This window comes from Pinus tabuliformis, chromosome 8, assembly GCF_031772625.1.
Source record: "Pinus tabuliformis cultivar Carrire ecotype Pingquan chromosome 8, CPIR1, whole genome shotgun sequence".
Taxonomy (NCBI): Eukaryota; Viridiplantae; Streptophyta; class Pinopsida; order Pinales; family Pinaceae; genus Pinus; species Pinus tabuliformis.
Window position 1 is genome coordinate 53,297,684 of NC_142294.1, and position 19,334 is coordinate 53,317,017.

The window sequence follows — 19,334 nt, forward strand, 5'->3', positions numbered from 1 at the left end:
GACATAGCAACAATTAGATTTATGTCTAAGACATGCAAATTTGATTCAGCCATTAATCTTGCCAATCCCTGTCCTTTAACAAGCTTTGTGGGCTTTATCTCCACATCATACTCCAGCAAAGCTGCAATCCACTTGCCTCATCTTCCTTCTGGATCTGTTTGTACCAAAATATCTTTGACAGCAGCGTTAGGAACATAAGCCAAAATATGAGAATGCAAAATATATACCCGAAAATCTTTCAATGATTTTACAAGTGCAAGGGCTTTCTTTTCAATGATGTTGTACTTCAAGGCCGCATCTCTTATCGTTCGGCTAAAAAAAGAAATTGGTCTTTCGTGCTCATCTTTTTTCTGCATTAATACAACTACCATAGTATGCTCTGAAGCAAATGAAAATAGTATAAAATCCTAAGTGTAATCCGGGCTGATTAGAACCAGAGCTAAAGAAAGAGCCAATTTTACTAGATTGAAAGATTTTACAGCCTCTTCGGTCCACTTCACTTGACTGTCCTTCTTAAGCATGTTCGTAATCTCTCTTAGGTGTTCAGCAAGATTAGGCACAAAGCGGCATAAAAAATTCATCTTACCATTAAAAGATTGAATCTCCTTCTTGTTCCGGGGAAGGTCAATTTGTTGAATCGCTTCTACACATGCTGGATCAATACGAATGCCATCTTTTGAGATAATGTGTCCAAGAAGTTTGCCCTCATCCATGGCAAACAAGCTCTTCTTCGGATTCAGCGACACACCATATTTTCTGCACTTTTGAAAGACAATTTTCAAATGATACATGTGCTCTTCATCTGAATTGGAAAACACCGTCAAATCATCAAGGTACACAACCAAAAAGACATCCTTCTCATTTTCGAAAGCCATATCCATTGCCCACTGAAATGTGGCACCTGCATTCTTCAAACCGAAAGGCATTTTATCGTAATGAAAAGTCCCCCACGGAGTGGTGAACGTTGTTTTGTCTCGGTCATCTTCATGGACCAAAATTTGGTTATATCCAGAATAACCATCGAGTAGTGACATACGAGATGCTCCAACTACTCGTTGAAGTATGTGATCCATTTTTGGCAGTGGATAATTATCCTTCAATGAAACTTTGTTGAGATTCCTAAAATCAATGCACAAACGAATTTCACCTGTCTTCTTTCGTATGGGCACAAAATTAGATATCCAATCAGAAAATCTAATGGGAACGATGATTCCTGATTTGTACAACCTGTTTACCTCCTTCTCAATTGATGGCAGCAGTTTTGGATTTAGCCTTCTCAACTTCTGTCTGAAAGGTTTCTGATTAGGCTTAATAGGAATTGTGTGTTGAATTATACTGATATCATATGTCTTCAAGTCGGAATAGTCCCAAGCAAACACATGAGCAAAGGATGACAACAAACTGATATATTTGGCCTTTACCTTTTGTGGCAATGCTTTGGAAAACTTTACCAATTTCGGATGTTCAGCTGTTCCAATATTCACCTCTTCAACCCCCTTCTCTATTGGCTGCAATGTTGGTTTCCGGGCTACATCATCATGATCAAAGAGTTCCTCTAAAGGTATCAAACCTTTAGGAATAATATTATCCTTGAGATGCAACACTTCCATTTGATTGAGTTGCACATCATCTTTTCCATCATCATGTTCTACATCAATTGAGGTATCCTTAAACTTACCTTTGTTTTGCAGAAAATCATCAATCTCCTCGTCATCTTGGAAAACTTGCCAATATCTCTGATTGTCCGGGACAGTCGAACGATGTTTCACATGGATTTTGAATTTATTACTTGAGTTCATATGAATCTTCAAATTACTTGCTGCCTTAGCAAGTGCATCTGCAATACTATTTTGAATACGAGGCACACATGTCAAGGTATAATCTGAAAATAGTTTCAGGATATCCAAAACAACATTTCGGTATGCCCACATCTGAGGATGCTTTGCTTGATATTCGCCTTTGACTTGCTTAATCACCAATTCGGAGTTTCCATATACAACAATCCTCTTAGCATTTAGATTTCTTAGAATTTTTAGGCCAGCAATCAAAGCTTCGTACTCAACCTCATTGTTTGAACAATCAAAAGCAAGCTTGTAAGAACATACCCGCACATTACTAGGCACTTTGTTCGAAGCAGAAAAAGGACTGCGTACCCAAATACCAATTCCAACACCATCATTTCCCACTGCTCCATCGAAATCCATGGTCCACAAACCTTCTTCTTCTTCTTCTAAGTGTTGAAACTCTGTTTGCTGTATTTTTTCTGCTTGCTATCCATTATCTCTATCTGATTGTTGAACAATGTTTTCCTGTTCTTGTCCTTCTTTCTTCAAAACTTCTCTGAAATTTTCTGCTATATCTGAATTATCATCTGCTACAACTAACTGACTATCAATATCATTGAAACTATCTGAATACAAAACAAAAGACTCTAGATCTGTATGTACATAATTAATCGGATGATTAATTGGTTTCTCCTTGCTTGTAATCATGTATTTCATTTTTTGTTCCCGATACAGTTTTCTCATTTGGCCAAACACAGGAATTGTTGCATAGGAGAAATCTAGTTGTAATGTCCCTTGCAATTTTTCTCCCCAGGACCTGGAAAGAAGCATACCAAACCTGGGAGGAATGTCTGCCACAACAACATCCATCAAGACATTCTTGGTTGGAATCTGATCCAAACTTACAACCAAGTCTTTAATGAGCCCAATACATCTCACCCTGCTAGAATCAAATGAATAAAGATCATGGTATTTCCTAGTGATGTCCAAACCCAACTTCTCCATGATAGCCTTCGGCATAAGATTGTGGGAAGCGCCGGAATCAAACATAGCATTATGCAACACAAACTCATGCAATCTCAGACTGATATAAAAAGGAGGCACATCATTGTCTGGAGACTCACCATTTAATGCTGGTCCAAAAATCAGTTCAAGTTGATCATCTTCCACACTCACCATATCAGACATTGGGTCAAATTTCAAAATTAGAGACTTGACCTCTATAATTGTTGTTCCTCATGAGTTCAGTCAAGGGAATGGATACCTTCAATTTAGAAATTTCATTTTCTAAACTAAAAGAAGAAGTCTTTTCTACCTCTTTGGCTGGAACATCTTTCCTTTCAGCTTTATCTTTAGATACAATAAGCTGATTTACTCTTTAATTTGCTGGTGGAGACTTGCTAGTAGTAGGATCAACAATTTCTTTTCCTTTATTTGGTACAACAGGTGGCTCATTCTTAGATGCTGGAACTTCCTTTCTCTTTTGGATTGGATTGATGGGGACATTTATGTTTCTAAGTGAGTACTGACGTTGTTGGGCGGACAAAGCATTCATATAACCTCTCTGATACTCATCTGACTCCTCTTCAAGAGCTGTGTCATCTGCCAAGATAAACTCTGCATCCTTCTGTACAGTTGAATTTTCCGCATACTCATCATCTTCAGTGATAAAGGTGGGCATATCATCAGGAGTAAAGAAGTGATTTTCTTCTCCTACTACATTGTCTTCATCATCAGATTCAGGACCAACAAAATTCTGCTGAAGAGGTGTCTTTACTTGCTGCTGTTGTGATGTCGTTTCTTGTGCTCGTTGCTCACGTTGTTTGATCCTGAATTGAGGTTGCTGCTGGCCACGGAAATTAGGATTCCAAATCTGCGGTTCAGGCTTATCAAGTGTTAACCTTTCAATCATCTTTTCTACCTTGCGGAGCACTTGATCTGAGGTAGAAGCTTCTTCCTTTATTGAGACTCTCTTCTCGGCTTTCAATCTAGCTCTCTTGTCATTCAAATTTGCCTCAACACTAACAACAATTTTCTGCATTTCTTCTAAGGTAGCCGGATCTCTCTCTCTTAATTGATAAGCCATGTCCGGATAAAAACCATCTGGGAACTTAAGCAAAGTTGACTTTCTAGATGGCCTTAAATCATCAGGAATTGCATTATAAACCGCATTGAATCTAATACAGTAGTCTTGCATGGACTCACCAGCATTCCACTTGATCTTGGTATATTCAGAAGTGATTTGAAGAGGATCTTTCTTTACTTCCCAGTGATCCAAGAACTGTCTTTGAAGCTCTTCCAATGTGGGGATACTTCTAGCTGCTAAAGCTCTGAACCATTTTCTTACCTCATCGCCAAAATTTTGCACGAATAATCTCATGGTCACGTTTTCTGCATCAATCTCATGGAGATCGAAGAAATTTATCATTCTGTCCAAATGTTGTTGAGCCGGAACACTCTAAGGAGTGCCATCAAACAATGGAATCTTACTCTGATAATCTGCGGGCATGTCATCCAAAACTTGAGGCAGCGCGAGTGGTGCAAAATGAGCAGCCATTGCCCTTGGTGGATTTGCAATTGGTCTTGGTGATGTTGGGGGAGTAGGTGCAGCTGATGTGTGAGGTGTATGAGGAGGTGTATGCGGAGGTGAAACAATCTTGGGTATTTTAGGAGTAGAAGGAGTAGATGGAGGCGATACGACTGCAGATTTTTTATCAGAAATAGTAGGTTGCGGGGGAAGGGTAGGAATGAAAGGAGGTTCAGTGGGAATTCTTGAACTAGACACAATTGCGGATGACCCAAGGGTTGCAGAAGCAGTCTCTAAGAAATCAACAATATTAGAAGCTGTAATTGAAGTCTGGAGTTGGTTCAAAATGTAATCATCAATGGATTTATTAGCCTTTTCAGTTTCATCAGTTTCAAGATTTCGAACAAACTCAGGATTTAAGACAGTGGAAGCGACAGCGCTTTCAAATTTGGTTTCAAACAAAGACAACTCGAACTAGTCATCAAATTCTTGATCCTCAAGATACTCAAAATCAACAGGACATGACTGAGCTTTGAACACGGGAATGATAGAACTTCCTTGGCAAACAATTCTTGGAATAAGGTTAGGATTTTCGTAGACAGGAGGGGGATCAGGATCTGGATTTGCTCTGGTATGTCTTCTGGAAGCCAGTGTGTTTTTATTTCAAGAAATCAAAGGGACATAAACAACTTGTTCAACCTATCAAATTCTAAACTTATCATCCAAAAGCTTAGAATTCTTAGATATACTGGGGTGATCTGTAAGTTAGATACTCTGTTTATAGACTAGACCGGAGATTGACTGAAGTAGCGTTTATCTACTTGTGCTAATGCAAAGCAAAAGCGTTTCGAAGGCTACCTGGCTAATCTTCAGGCTCCGTCTGTAGTTTATAAAACGAAGAATACCAACAAACAAATAATTTGAGTCCCTAGTATGGTCGCCACTATGTTAGAGCCTAGATTTACCTCAGGCTGAAAAGGCAAGGTTCTAGGTGTTAGTGTCAGTCTTGAAAGCCCTCCATCAGTGATCAAAGCTCTTTGCATTTGCATTAGTAGGTGTCTCATCAGTGTCAAATTTTGCATCCCGTTAGGCATGCCATAACCCTGATAGAGGAGCTGGTCTATTTATACCCCTCTTGGCTTTGCTGGATCAGGTCATATCAGTCATTAAGTTTTTCAAGCTTGTCTTGATTCGTCTTGAGGTCAAAGTCCTAGGTCTAGGGTTTTGGTCATTTATCTCTGCAAGGTCATGTCTTTGGAAATCCATGAGTACTCAGCAAGCCAGAGGGAGGATTATAAACATGTTTCTCTGATATTTTTATCTTGTACAGTGAACTTTCACCTTGGATTTAAAAACTCTGTTTTTAAAGCCAAGGTCATTTTCTCAGTTTTTGTAAATAAGTGATGAAATTTCAAAAGTCTTCAGCGGACAAAATGCAACCCTGGTCCCCTTGCCAAGATCCCTCAGATGATCTACCTGCAAAAAGAATCAAGTCAAAGCACTCAAATAAGTCAAAATCGGGATAAAAGAAATCAAAAATCAGTGTTATAAAGTGTCAAAAGGAAAACATTAGAAAGTGGGTTTATGAATGAAATTTTTTCAAATGAAATCCATAAAAGCCTAAATTCCCTCCTTTCACTCTCATTGTGCATTCTAATGCTTGCAAGAGAGGTTTGAGAGAGCGATTGTGAGAAAGGAGCAACGGCAGAGCAATTTCGGGCAGCAGAGAGGTGCGCGACCCGTTGAGCCAGGTGCGCGACCTGTTGGGTGTGCGCGACCCGTCAGAGGGTCTCCCACAGTTCAAAAAAACAACGGGCGCGACCCGTCAGAGGGGCGCGACCCGTTGAAGGTGGTGCGCGACCCGTTGAACCGCCTTGCTGCAAACTTCAAACAAATTACTTCAAACTCCTTCCAAGCTATCAATTTGCTCGAGGTAGGTGCTCTAAACATGGATTAATTGCTGGTTATGATGGTGGGTGTCATGAACATGTTAAAATGATTAAAATTTTGCAAGTGGAACTCCTTTATATGGCTGCAATGTTAATGAGCAAATGGTGCTAGGGTTTATGTTGTTTCAAGTTATTTTTCCCTTTGGTTTGTTTCCCTCCTTTCCCTTTCACTCACACTTATATGTTCATCTCTTTTCCCATATTATTTTACAAATAAAATGCAAATCTTTCCCCATCCCTAATCATTAAAAAATGAAAACCCTACCCCTCTCCCAAAGCATCAAAAAACAAAATTCAAAACCCTAGTTTCCCCCACCATATGCATGTGTAAATAAAACAAGAATGTTGGTAAATATGTCAGCATGTTGTGTGTATGGTTTCCCTATTTCCCCTATTAATGCATGTAAGCATATTCCCATGTTCACTTTCATACATGTTTTTTCCCATATACAATGATATTTGCAAATGATTTCCCAATTATAAATATGTATTCCTGTATGCATAATGATTAGCAACATTTCCCTTAAAAATTCCCTGTTATATTTATATATTCCCATTCCTTGTTAAAGAATCCCTCCCCTAACATTTCCCTCATGTCTTTTTCCCCTTGAAAGAGCATATATTTCAGCACTTTTTGCAGGCAGAGACAACAGTTCAATTTGTCCACTTTGCTCCTAAACCATGTCAGAAACCGAAACTTATGAGCAAAGTGATGACCATTCATCATCTACAGAGGTTGAGGTACATAGGAGGCCTCGTAGGGGTGGTAAGGGTGGACATCATAAGCGAGAGGAGCCCACCTCTTTGGCATAATTACAGGCTTGTCCCATGGCAGTGTCTTGTTTTCAGTACATGTCTTGTTATCAGTTTTGTGAGAGGATCTCCCGGATTCAACATCACAGAGAGTTGGCCCGCCTCTTTGTTTTACATTTGCATGAGGGACATGTCAATCTAGCAGGGGTAGATTTTACATTGACACCCGAGGTTATCTCACATGCTACAGGGATACCAAATGTTGGTGAGGTGTGGCCTAAGCGCAAGTTGCTAGATATTGTTCACTTTGAGCCTTATGTCCGGGCACCATTCTTGAGACATTTAGCGGGTGTTTTTCCATTCAGATTTCTCCGGAGCGAGTATGCTCCCATCATGAGGCTTATCATGCATTATTTTACCTGTGAGGGAAGATTTTCACAGGTGTACCCATATCACATTCGCCTCTTGATGCACTTCACCCGAGTGAGGATGATGAACATCCCGATTTTCTTCTTTCAAAACATTCAGAAGATGGTGCCCATGTTGCAGAGGAAGACCCCGGCCCAGCAGTACAGGAGCTTATGTCATTATGGTTTGATTCAGCTCATAGGCTTGCATCAGTTGACACAGCAGGGTATCTCATGGGAGGAGTTTATCTCTCGTGAGTTTTTCACAGTGCCACCTCAGCCACATCATGAGGAGGTCATTCATGAGGAGGGAGGACCATCTCAACAACCTGATATTCCGGTCACCCGACATGTCAGCTCCACACCTCTGGTCACCTATCAGAAAGGCCCAAGGGCCTTATTTGCAGCAGCTAGGCGAGTACTATCTCCACAGCAGGTGGAAGGGGTCTCGCCTTCATCATCAGCTCAGCGAGTGTTATCTCCACATCAGGTGGAAGGGGCCTCACTCTCTTCATCAGCACAGAGGGTCCATCAGGAGTCCCAGACACCGAGGTCATTGATCTTGAGGCCAGTTCTCCTAGCCGAGAGGCAAAGGAGATCATTCAGCATCTCAGGGCTGAAAATGATGCTTTGCAGAAGAGACTTGAGGGTGCCCAATGGACTATCACTTACTTGGAGCAGCGGAACAAACAGTTAGAGGAGGAGAAAGCACTTGATGAGTTATGGAGGATTCGTAGTGACCGAGTCTTGAACCGAAGAAGACCCGGTGATCCATTGCCTGCTGACCGAGAGTCAATGCTCATTCAGGTGAATGAATACTTATAGAGGCTATTGGCTAAGGCCAACCAAGAGAAAAAGCTGCTGAGAAATATGAAAAATCATTATTGGGCAAGGATGCATGTATCCAAAGCCAAAATGAAAGTTTTTCAAAGGAGGTTGACCGAGGCTCAAAAACAAAGAAAGAAGCCAAATCCCCTTCGTATCTTGGCTGAGGCTTCACTCAAGGATCATGGCACTCATTAGCCTAGCCACAGCTCAAATCCCAAAAATTTTTGAAAGTTTTGGGTAATTTTGGCATTTTTTGGAAATTTACAAGTTTTGGCTCCTCAACGGGTCTCACCCCCGGTGAGACCCTTTGTCATGACAGCTCCTTTTTGCAAAAACTCAACATTTCTAGATTTTTTATGCAAAGTTACATATTCCTATGGATGGACTTGAGTTTTTATGGGGTTTTGGGCCTCCAGAAGGTCAAAATACATGCAAAATTTGACTTTCTGCCCCTTTTTTGAGTTGCAGAAACCAGTCTTGGGATAATTAAGTTTTGACAGGGAACATGACCTCCAAATTCAAAAATTCCAGTTGAGTTGGAAAGTAGACTCACAGAACTTTCCAACGAGCTATCCTGCACCCAATTCTGACACCTGCAAGTGCCTCAAACAGAGCTCCCAATGTGCGCGACCTGTCAGGCAGATGTGCACGACCCGTCAGGCAAACTTTGCGAGATTTCACTGTAACAGCTCGGAAAAGCACAGTTTGACTTGGTTTGAATTTGTGAGGTTAATGATGGTCCTATTTGATGTAATTATGACATTTCTTAGACACTTTTACCATTTTGTAACTCTTCTAGAATATTCATTCATGTAAAGGGTAAAAATTGAATGTATGAACTGATTTCCAAGTTTATAGAGGCAAGTTGTTTTGACTGCCTATTTTGTAGTGCTTAGTTTAGAAGTGGTTCAAACAGCTCCTAGGATAGTGAGCTCGACCCATGGAGGCAGGGAAAGAGGTTAGATCATCTATATTATGTACTTTCTTGCTCATTTTCATGGTTGGACTCTTGAGGGAGAAACTATCATTGTATTATTTCACTGTATCTCTGCAATTTTTGGCTAAGGAAGACCAGGGTTTTGCAGTCATCTTTGGGATTCTTGTGGACTCATGTGTTGATGGTGTGTTTCTCAATGTTCTTGTAAGCTTTGTTATGTGATTCATTTCCTTTCTTTACTGCTGCACATTAAACAAATGAAGTGTTAAAGTATGAATTCATGCTAGCCATGCTCTGCTTTTAAATTTGTTTAATTTCAATGTTTTCTACTGTCTAAAGGGAATTCAAAGTCATTGTTTGCTCTCTTTAGCTCCTCATCTTTCATTCCTGATCATCCATCTCACTTTAAGGCATCAATATTGTTTCCTACCTTGCCCCAAGGAACCCCCTGCAGAAACTGTGTCCAATCCCCGCACCCAAAATTGCCCTCTCCTCAATTTGCCACCAAAAACCCAAAAAACCCCAAATCAACCTTTTTGATCAGTTCACTAGCCTAAAATCAGTGTTACCCTATTGGTCATCTCATCCATTGAAGATTTTACCGAGATAGACCGGAGAGAGCCTTCTCCTGCCCCGTAGGGCTAGCTACGAGGCTAAATGGTTTGATGTTGCCTTGAGGTTTACCTTTCTCAGCCTGAGGTGAAATTTCAAGCGCTAACATATTGGCGACCATACTGGGGAGAACAAACTTGTCTGTTGATTGATGTGTTTGCTTCATAAGTCTTAGACGGAGCCTGAAGTTACGCCAGGTAGCCTTCGAAAACACTCTTGCTTTACATCAGTGCAAGTAGATAAACGCTGCTTCAGTCAATCTCCGTGAGCTTATGAATACAGCTCTTCATTCGCATTTTACCCCAGTACATGTATCAAGTTCAGATCTGATTGTTGATAGTGGACAACGATCAGACACTTGAAAGGCTGAAATCATTCACTGGCGACTTCTTCACTGAAAAATCCAGAGATCAATGCTTCATGGTGACTTCACTGCAGAGAGATCAGTAGCTTTGAGATTTTCAAGATGGATCGGATTGCAAGAAGATATGCTCCCTTGAGTCGAGATCACATCCCCGGTTTTCCAAATAAAATTCCAATGGTAGATTGGTCAAGGAATCTGCCTATATTTAATGATGATGGTAAGAAGGATGCTGCTTTACATCTAGTTAGATTTCACATGCATATTCGCAAGTTGAAGGTGGATTTTCCTGAAGATTGCTTGATGAAGATATTCTTGGCCACTCTGGAAGGTAAAGCCCAATCATGGTATGAAAGTTTGCCACCTGCTTGTATTTACTGCTTAAAAGATTTTCATGCCTTGTTCATTGAAAGATATAAGGACTCTTATCCATCATTGAATTTAGTTCAAGACTGTTGCAAGCATGCCTATAGTTTTATTGAAAGCCTTGAGAAGTTTTATGAAGATGATAATTTCATGTATGAAGAGATCATGGAAGCCCTGTATCAAAAGCCGTTTCAGCAGCACATAGAAATCTTAGAGGATACTTGTCAAGATCAGCAGGTTGAAGATGGCCATATGGTTGTAATTGATGAAAGAGAAGAGCTTGTTTCAGATCTGCCCACAGAAGAAGACAGCGTGCAGGGTAGCCAAGATTCAATTTTAGAATGTAATGCAATCAACTCAGTTATTTCACATCAAAATTCAGATCATGGTGACCAAGAATACCTTGTGTTGAATCCTATAAAGAAGAACTCGACTGTTGAGATTAGCTGGCATGAAGAAAACGAAGTTACAAATCTAAGTGCTCCCACCTCACCGGAACTAGATCTTCATGAGGAGGTAATTCAGCCAGCTCATGAACAACAAGATGAGATCTTTGTTCAAGTAAGTGAAAACTCTTCTTTCAATCATAATTTGGATAGTTTGATTGCCATGTCATATGAAGATGATCAACAATGTTTCCAAGTTTCAGAAGATCAGGACTGTCATTCAGATTTTTCATGTTTTGAAATGTTATTTCAAGAAGACAAGACTTGTTTGAGCAAAGGGAAACAGAAAGGCTTATCTCCTTTGTCTGAAGAGGAGATAGATCATCTTTTGAAAGGTCATGCTACAACCCAAGTTAAAGCAAATCGGCAGTGTGCACATGGTCACGAAAGTGTTGGTGAAACTTCTTCCTCTTTTGAAAATGATGACAATCTTGTAATTAGTTTTATAGATCAACAAACAGATAATATTTTCTTTCATGAAGATGATGAGGCTGTCATGTTTGATGATCTTGAGGATTGTTTTCTTTTTAAGAATGACCTAGACCATGAAATTGAGGAATATAAGCTTGAGAGAGACAATATGTCAAAATTTCTCACAGTCAAGGAATTTACAGCCAACACTCATATGGCAGAAGCTTATACTTCTCTGTGCCTTCCTATCAATCAGCAACCCGCTGTTCTTTCAGATCAGAATGAAGCGAGTACTTATATTTTTGCAGTTGGATCTCCAAACAAGGTAGTGCTTTAGGATTATCAAGATCCCTTTGGCATTCTTCTGCAAGCATTAGAAAAGATAAATGTTACCTAGTTCATTATCATAAGCTTTGGATTCAGTGGTTATTTTGAGTTGCCTACAGGTTCATCGTTTCGCCTGCTCGAGATAAGCGAGAGCAGAAATTTGGTATGTAGCCATCTGCTGGATTGGTTACATTGGAAAGCTCATTATACATGATTGTACATATTTCATTAGTATGCAGGTGGTTGTCATCATGATTCCAAATCTTGATGGATTGCTGTCGTTTTTCCAAAAGCTTTGTAAAGTTTTGTTTTAAGTCGGTCATGAGTCATTTGTGTTTGGTCTGTTGAGTGAGTTTTTCAAGTTATTTCAGTTTGCCATCGAGTCAGTTTGAGTCAAGTTCCAGTTAAGTTTCAGTCAGTTTTCAGTCAGGTTTCAGTCAATAAATGAGTCAAAGTCTTGTGTCGTTTGCCGAAATAATGACTCCATCGCCCAATGATAAAGCACTGGTCTGCTCTCCCAGAGGTCTAAGGTTCTTGGTACCTCCAAGGAGCTACCATCCCCATTGGAGCCAATGTTAGTGTCGGTCTTGAAAGCCCTCCATCAGTGATCAAAGCTCTTTGCATTTGCATTAGTAGGTGTCTCATCAGTGTCAAATTTTGCATCCCGTTAGGCATGCCATAACCCTGATGGAGGAGCTGGTCTATTTATACCCCTCTTGGCTTTGCTGGATCAGGTCATATCAGTCATTAAGTTTTTCAAGCTTGTCTTGATTTGTCTTGAGGTCAAAGTCCTAGGTCTAGGGTTTTGGTCATTTATCTCTGCAAGGTCATGTCTTTGGAAATCCATGAGTACTTAGCAAGCCAGAGGGAGGATTGTAAACATGTTTCTCCGATATTTTTATCTTGTACAGTGAACTTTCACCTTGGATTTAAAAACTCTGTTTTTAAAGCCAATGTCATTTTCTCAGTTTTTGTAAATAAGTGATGAAACTTCAAAAGTCTTCAGCGGACAAAATGCAACCCTGGTCCCCTTGCCAAGATCCCTCAGATGATCTACCTGCAAAAAGAATCAAGTCAAAGCACTCAAATAAGTCAAAATCAGGATAAAATAAATAAAAAATCAGTGTTATAAAGTGTCAAAAGGAAAACATTAGAAAGTGGGTTTATGAATGAAATCCATAAAAGCCTAAATTCCCTCCTTTCACTCTCATTGTGCATCCTAATGCTTGCAAGAGAGGTTTGAGAGAGAGATTGTGAGAAAGGAGCAACGGTAGAGCAATTTCGGGCAGCAGAGAGGTGCGCGACCCGTTGAGCCAGGTGCGCGACCTGTTGGGTGTGCGCGACCCGTCAGAGGGTCTCCCACTGTTCAAAAAAACAACGGGCGCGACCCGTCAGAGGGGCGTGACCCGTCAGAGGGGCGCGAATCGTTGAAGGTGGTGCGCGACCCGTTGAACCGCCTTGCTGCAAACTTCAAACAAATTACTTCAAACTCCTTCCAAGCTATCAATTTGCTCGAGGTAGGTGCTCTAAACATGGATTAATTGCTGGTTATGATGGTGGGTGTCATGAACATGTTAAAATGATTAAAATTTTGCAAGTGGAACTCCTTTATATGGCTGCAATGTTAATGAGCAAATGGTGCTAGGGTTTATGTTGTTTCAAGTTATTTTTCCCTTTGGTTTGTTTCCCTCCTTTCCCTTTCACTCACACTTATATGTTCATCTCTTTTCCCATATTATTTTACAAATAAAATGCAAATCTTTCCCCATCCCTAATCATTAAAAAATGAAAACCCTACCCCTCTCCCAAAGCATCAAAAAACAAAATTCAAAACCCTAGTTTCCCCCACCATCATGTGTAAATAAAACAAGAATGTTGGTAAATATGTCAGCATGTTGTGTGTATGGTTTCCCTATTTCCCCTATTAATGCATGTAAGCATATTCCCATGTTCACTTTCATACATGTTTTTTCCCATATACAATGATCTTTGCAAATGATTTCCCAATTATAAATATGTATTCCTGTATGCATAATGATTTGCAACATTTCCCTTAAAAATTCCCTGTTATATTTATATATTCCCATTCCTTGTTAAAGAATCCCTCCCCTAACATTTCCCTCATGTCTTTTTCCCCTTGAAACAGCATAGATTTCAGCACTTTTTGCAGGCAGAGACAACAGTTCAGTTTGTCCACTTTGCTCCTAAACCATGTCAGAAACCGAAACTTATGAGCAAAGTGATGACCATTCATCATCTACAGAGGTTGAGGTACAGAGGAGGCCTCGTAGGGGTGGTAAGGGTGGACATCATAAGCGAGAGGAGCCCACCTCTTTGGCAGAATTACAAGCTTGTCCCATGGCAGTGTCTTGTTTTCAGTACATGTCTTGTTATCAGTTTTGTGAGAGGATCTCCCGGATTCAACATCACAGAGAGTTGGCCCGCCTCTTTGTTTTACATTTGCATGATGGACATGTCAATCTAGCAGGGGTAGATTTTACATTGACACCCGAGGTGATCTCACATGCTACAGGGAGGATGATGAACATCCCGGTTTTCTTCTTTCAGAACATTCAGAAGATGGTGCCCATGTTGCAGAGGAAGACCCCGGCCCAGCAGTACAGGAGCTTATGTCATTATGGTTTGATTCAGCTCATAGGCTTGCATCAGTTGACACAGCAGGGTATCTCATGGGAGGAGTTTATCTCTCGTGAGTTTTTCACAGTGCCACCTCAGCCACATCATGAGGAGGGAGGACCATCTCAACAACCTGATATTCCGGTCACCCGACATGTCAGCTCCACACCTCTGGTCACCTATCAGAAAGGCCCAAGGGCCTTATTTGCAGCAGCTAGGCGAGTACTATCTCCACAGCAGGTGGAAGGGGTCTCGCCTTCATCATCAGCTCAGCGAGTGTTATCTCCACATCAGGTGGAAGGGGCCTCACTCTCTTCATCATCACAGAGGGGCAAACAGCCCATGATTCATGAGGGTCCATTAGGAGTCCCAGACACCAAGGTCATTGATCTTGTGGCCAGTTCTCCTAGCCGAGAGGCAAAGGAGATCATTCAACATCTCAAGGCTAAAAATGATGCTTTGCAGAAGAGACTTGAGGGTGCCCAATGGACTATCACTTACTTGGAGCAGCGGAACAAACAGTTAGAGGAGGAGAAAGCACTTGATGAGTTATGGAGGATTCGTAGTGACCGAGTCTTGAACCGAAGAAGACCCGGTGATCCATTGCTTTTTGACCGAGAGTCAATGATCATTCAGGTGAATGCATGCTTATAGAGGTTGTTGGCTAAGGCCAACCAAGAGAAAAAGCTGCTGAGAAATATGAAAAATCATTATTGGGCAAGGATGCATGTATGCAAAGCCAAAATGAAAGTTTTTCAAAGGAGGTTGACCGAGGCTCAAAAACAGAGAAAGAATCCAAATCCCCTCCGTATCTTGGCTGAGGCTTCACTCAAGGATCATGGCACTCATTAGCCTAGCCACAGCTCAAATCCCAAAACATTCTGAAAGCTTTGGGTAATTTTGGCATTTTTTGGAAATTTACAGGTTTTGGCTCCTCAACGGGTCTCACCCCCGGTGAGACCCTTTGTCATGACAGCTCCTTTTTGCAAAAACTCAGCATTTCTAGATTTTTTATGCAAATTTACATATGCCTATGGATGGACTTGAGTTTTTATGGGGTTTTGGGCCTCCAGAAGGTCAAAATACATGCAAAATTTGACTTTCTGCCCCTTTTTTGAGTTGCAGAAACCAATCTTGGGAGAATTAATTTTTGACAGGGAAAATGACCTCCAAATTCAAAAATTCCAGTTGGGTTGGAAAGTAGACTCACAGACCTTTCCAACGAGCTATCCTGCACCCAATTCTGACACCTTCCAGTGCCTCAAACAGAGCTCCCAATGTGCGCGACCCGTCAGGCAAACTTTGCCAGATTTCACTGTAACAGCTCGGAAAAGCACAGTTTGACTTGGTTTGACTTTGTGAGGTTAATGATGGTCCTCTTTGATGTAATTATGACATTTCTTAGACACTTTTACCCTTTTGTAACTCTTCTAGAATATTCATTCATGTAAAGGGTAAAAATTGAATGTATGAACTGATTTCCAAGTTTATAGAGGCAAGTTGTTTTGACTGCCTATTTTGTAGTGTTTAGTTTAGAAGTGGTTCAAACAGCTCCTAGGATAGTGAGCTCGACCCATGGAGGCAGGGAAAGAGGTTAGATCATCTATATTATGTACTTTCTTGCACATTTTCATGGTTGGACTCTTGAGGGAGAAACTATCATTGTATTATTTCACTGTATCTCTGCAATTTTTGGCTAAGGAAGACCAGGGTTTTGCAGTCATCTTTGGGATTCTTGTGGACTCATGTGTTGATGGTGTGTTTCTCAATGTTCTTGTAAGCTTTGTTATGTGATTCATTTCCTTTCTTTACTACTGCACATTAAACAAATGAAGTGTTAAAGTATGAATTCATGCTAGCCATGCTCTGCTTTTAAATTTGTTTAATTTCAATGTTTTCTACTGTCTAAAGGGAATTCAAAGTCATTGTTTGCTCTCTTTAGCTCCTAATCTTTCATTCCTGATCATCCATCTCACTTTAAGGCATCAATATTGTTTCCTACCTTGCCCCAAGGAACCCCCTGCAGAAACTGTGTCCAATCCCCGCACCCAAAATTGCCCTCTCCTCAATTTGCCACCAAAAACCCAAAAAACCCCAAATCAACCTTTTTGATTAGTTTACTAGCCTAAAATCAGTGTTACCCTATTGGTCATCTCATCCATTGAAGATTTTACCGAGATAGACCGGAGAGAGCCTTCTCCTGCCCCGTAGGGCTAGCTACGAGGCTAAATGGTTTGATGTTGCCTTGAGGTTTACCTTTCTCATCCTGAGGTGAAATTTCAAGCGCTAACACTAGGTCCACATCAAACCACGCTCAGCCTCGTAGCTAGGCCTACGAGGACAAGAGAGGGCTCTCTGCTGGTCAATCTCAGCGAAAGATAATCGATGGGGCTTGAGATGACTGATTTAACAACTGATATTAGGCTAGGTATGAAGTGCAAGGATTTGATTTGAGTTTTTGAGGGTTTTGTTGGAAAAAAGGGAAAGGCAAATTTGGGTATGGGGATGAGGCCAAATTTTTGCAGAGTTCCGGTTAGGGCGAGGTAGGTAGTAGTTTTGATGCTTTAGATTAAATGAATGGATGGAAAAGACCGCTGAGGAGCTAAAGAGGGCAAGAGGGTACCAAGAATCCTCCTCGAACTGAAGAAAACATTGAGAATCAAACAAAACTACAGGCAGAGCACAATAAACTCATGGATTCTACCTTTGTCACTTAACTTGTTTAATTCAGAATAAAAGAGAAGGGAAATGGTATACATAAAACATCAATGAACTTACAATTACATGAAGAAACACACCATCAAAACACAGAGCCACAAGGATCCCAACAAGTGCTGCAAAACCCTGGTCTTTCCTTAGCCAAAAATGCAGAAATCAAATGTACAATAGAGTGCCAAGCAATCCCAAGTATCCAACCCTGAAAATGACTGAGAAATTACATGATATAGACAAGCCTAACTCCTTCCCATGCCTCTAGGGGTCAAGCTCATCATTCTAGGAGCTGTTTGAACCAATTCTAAATAAGGAACTGAAATCTAGGCAGTCAAACAACTTGCCCCTATATGCTAGGAAACTGATTCATTCATTTAATTTTCACTTTTTAGTGAATGAATCCTCTAGAACAAGTAAAAATGTGCTAATATTGATGATGATGGTGGTGGTTAACGTCCACTGAGACCAAATTGGTCTATCAGACCCATAATTTTCTTTGTTTTTAATTATCTGGCTCCTCGTCTTTCTTGGCGAGATTGGTGCTGTAGCTTTCTTTTTTTTCTCTCCGGTCTTCCAACTTCCTTTATCTTGCATCTCCTTCATCTCTTCTGGTTCTTGGGACATTGGTGTCTTAGCTTCGCGGCCTATTGTGTTCGTCCTTTTGAAGATAGTCGGAGAAGAAGTTTGGTCTAGGAGATCTGCTTTACTGTTAAATGAAGATTTATTTTTTGCGGTATTTGAATCCTCATCACTATTGATTTGTTGGGCGGGGCTTTCTCCCTGCTTGTCTTGAGAGTTGTTTCTTTCTTGCCCGATTTCTTGTGATTCAAAGTTTTCTCTAGAGTATTCTTCTTTGATGACAGTGTAGTGTTCTTTTTGTGCTCCTTCCCACCATGTAGATCTGTGGTGGTTTTTTCTAGTAGAATTTTTCTGGGAGGCTTTTGGGCAATTTTTGGCTAGATGGCCTGTCTCAAAGCAGGATCGACATCTGAAGAGGACACTTTCATAATCTAGTTTCTGGTTCCACACATAGTCTTTACTTATTAGGTTTATTTCAGCTGGGAATCCGGCGCTGAAGTCCATTTCAACACAGATGCGTGCATAGGTGGTTCTGGCATATTCCTCCGTTTCTGGGCACCTGCAGTAAAATTTCCCAATTGCATTTCCAATGGCTTTTAGCGAGGAGAGATTCCAGAGATGCAAGGGTAGGCTTGGCAATCTCACCCAAACTGGTGCTGAGGTTATGACTGCTGTAGAGGGATCGAATGATGGGTTCCATGGCTTCATGAATAGGCCTGATTTTTCCCAAAACCAAGGGCCGGAATCTAAAATACATTGTCTGCTTTCAGGATTTTCAAAATCTACTATAAAGAAACCCCTAGCACAGGGGTAGATATTAATTTCATCAGAAATGATAGGCTTCCATACCTCTGAAATCCAATTGTGGAGCGCTGTCAGCCGCGGCCAAAAACCATTGAACCGACAGATTAGGGCACTTTCAGAAAACTTCAAAGCCTCCTCGAGTGAGGCCTGGACCACCTGGATAGTGGGAGCTTGGGCTTCACTGACGATATGGGCAGGAGTTTGCCCTCCAAAAGCGGATGAGCCAGCACCTATTTTCGCGAAGCTGAGAGCCATATTTTACTTGCCCGTAGAACCCAGCGGCAGAAAAATAAGGCAAAAGATAAGGTTATATATAGGTCTATAGAACCAGTAGGCAGGGCGGAGCCGAGATCCAGCGCTTACGGGTGCAGTTCTGGATCCAATCGGAGATTCATAGACTGACAGATCCAGTGGAGTTACCTGCAGAACCAGTGGGCAAGGCCGTAGATCGGTTATTAACCGCAGAGGACCGCAGATCGGAACGACCAAAGGCCACAGATCTGAGACCACAGATCCGAGTCCCGTTCAACAGGAAGGTGTGAAACAAGTGCCGCAGATCGGAAGAATGCGAAGATCAGAAAAATGCGGGAATATGTGAATATCGGTTATTCACCGCAGAGGGCCGCAGATCCGAGTCCCGTTCACTACGCCGTCCAAAATTAATCATTTAAAAATCCATTCAAAATCCGGCGGAGTTACCTGCAGAACCAGTAGGCAAGGCCGCAGATCGGTTATTCACCGCAGAGGACCGCAGATCGGAACGTGAGAGTTCACGGCAGATCCCATGGTTATCAAATTACATCATGAAAGGTCAAGAGAAGATCAAAAAGCAAAACTGGGCGAATTTTTGAGCTATACAGTGAAAAATAGGCAAAAATCCTCTATGCGCTGTGC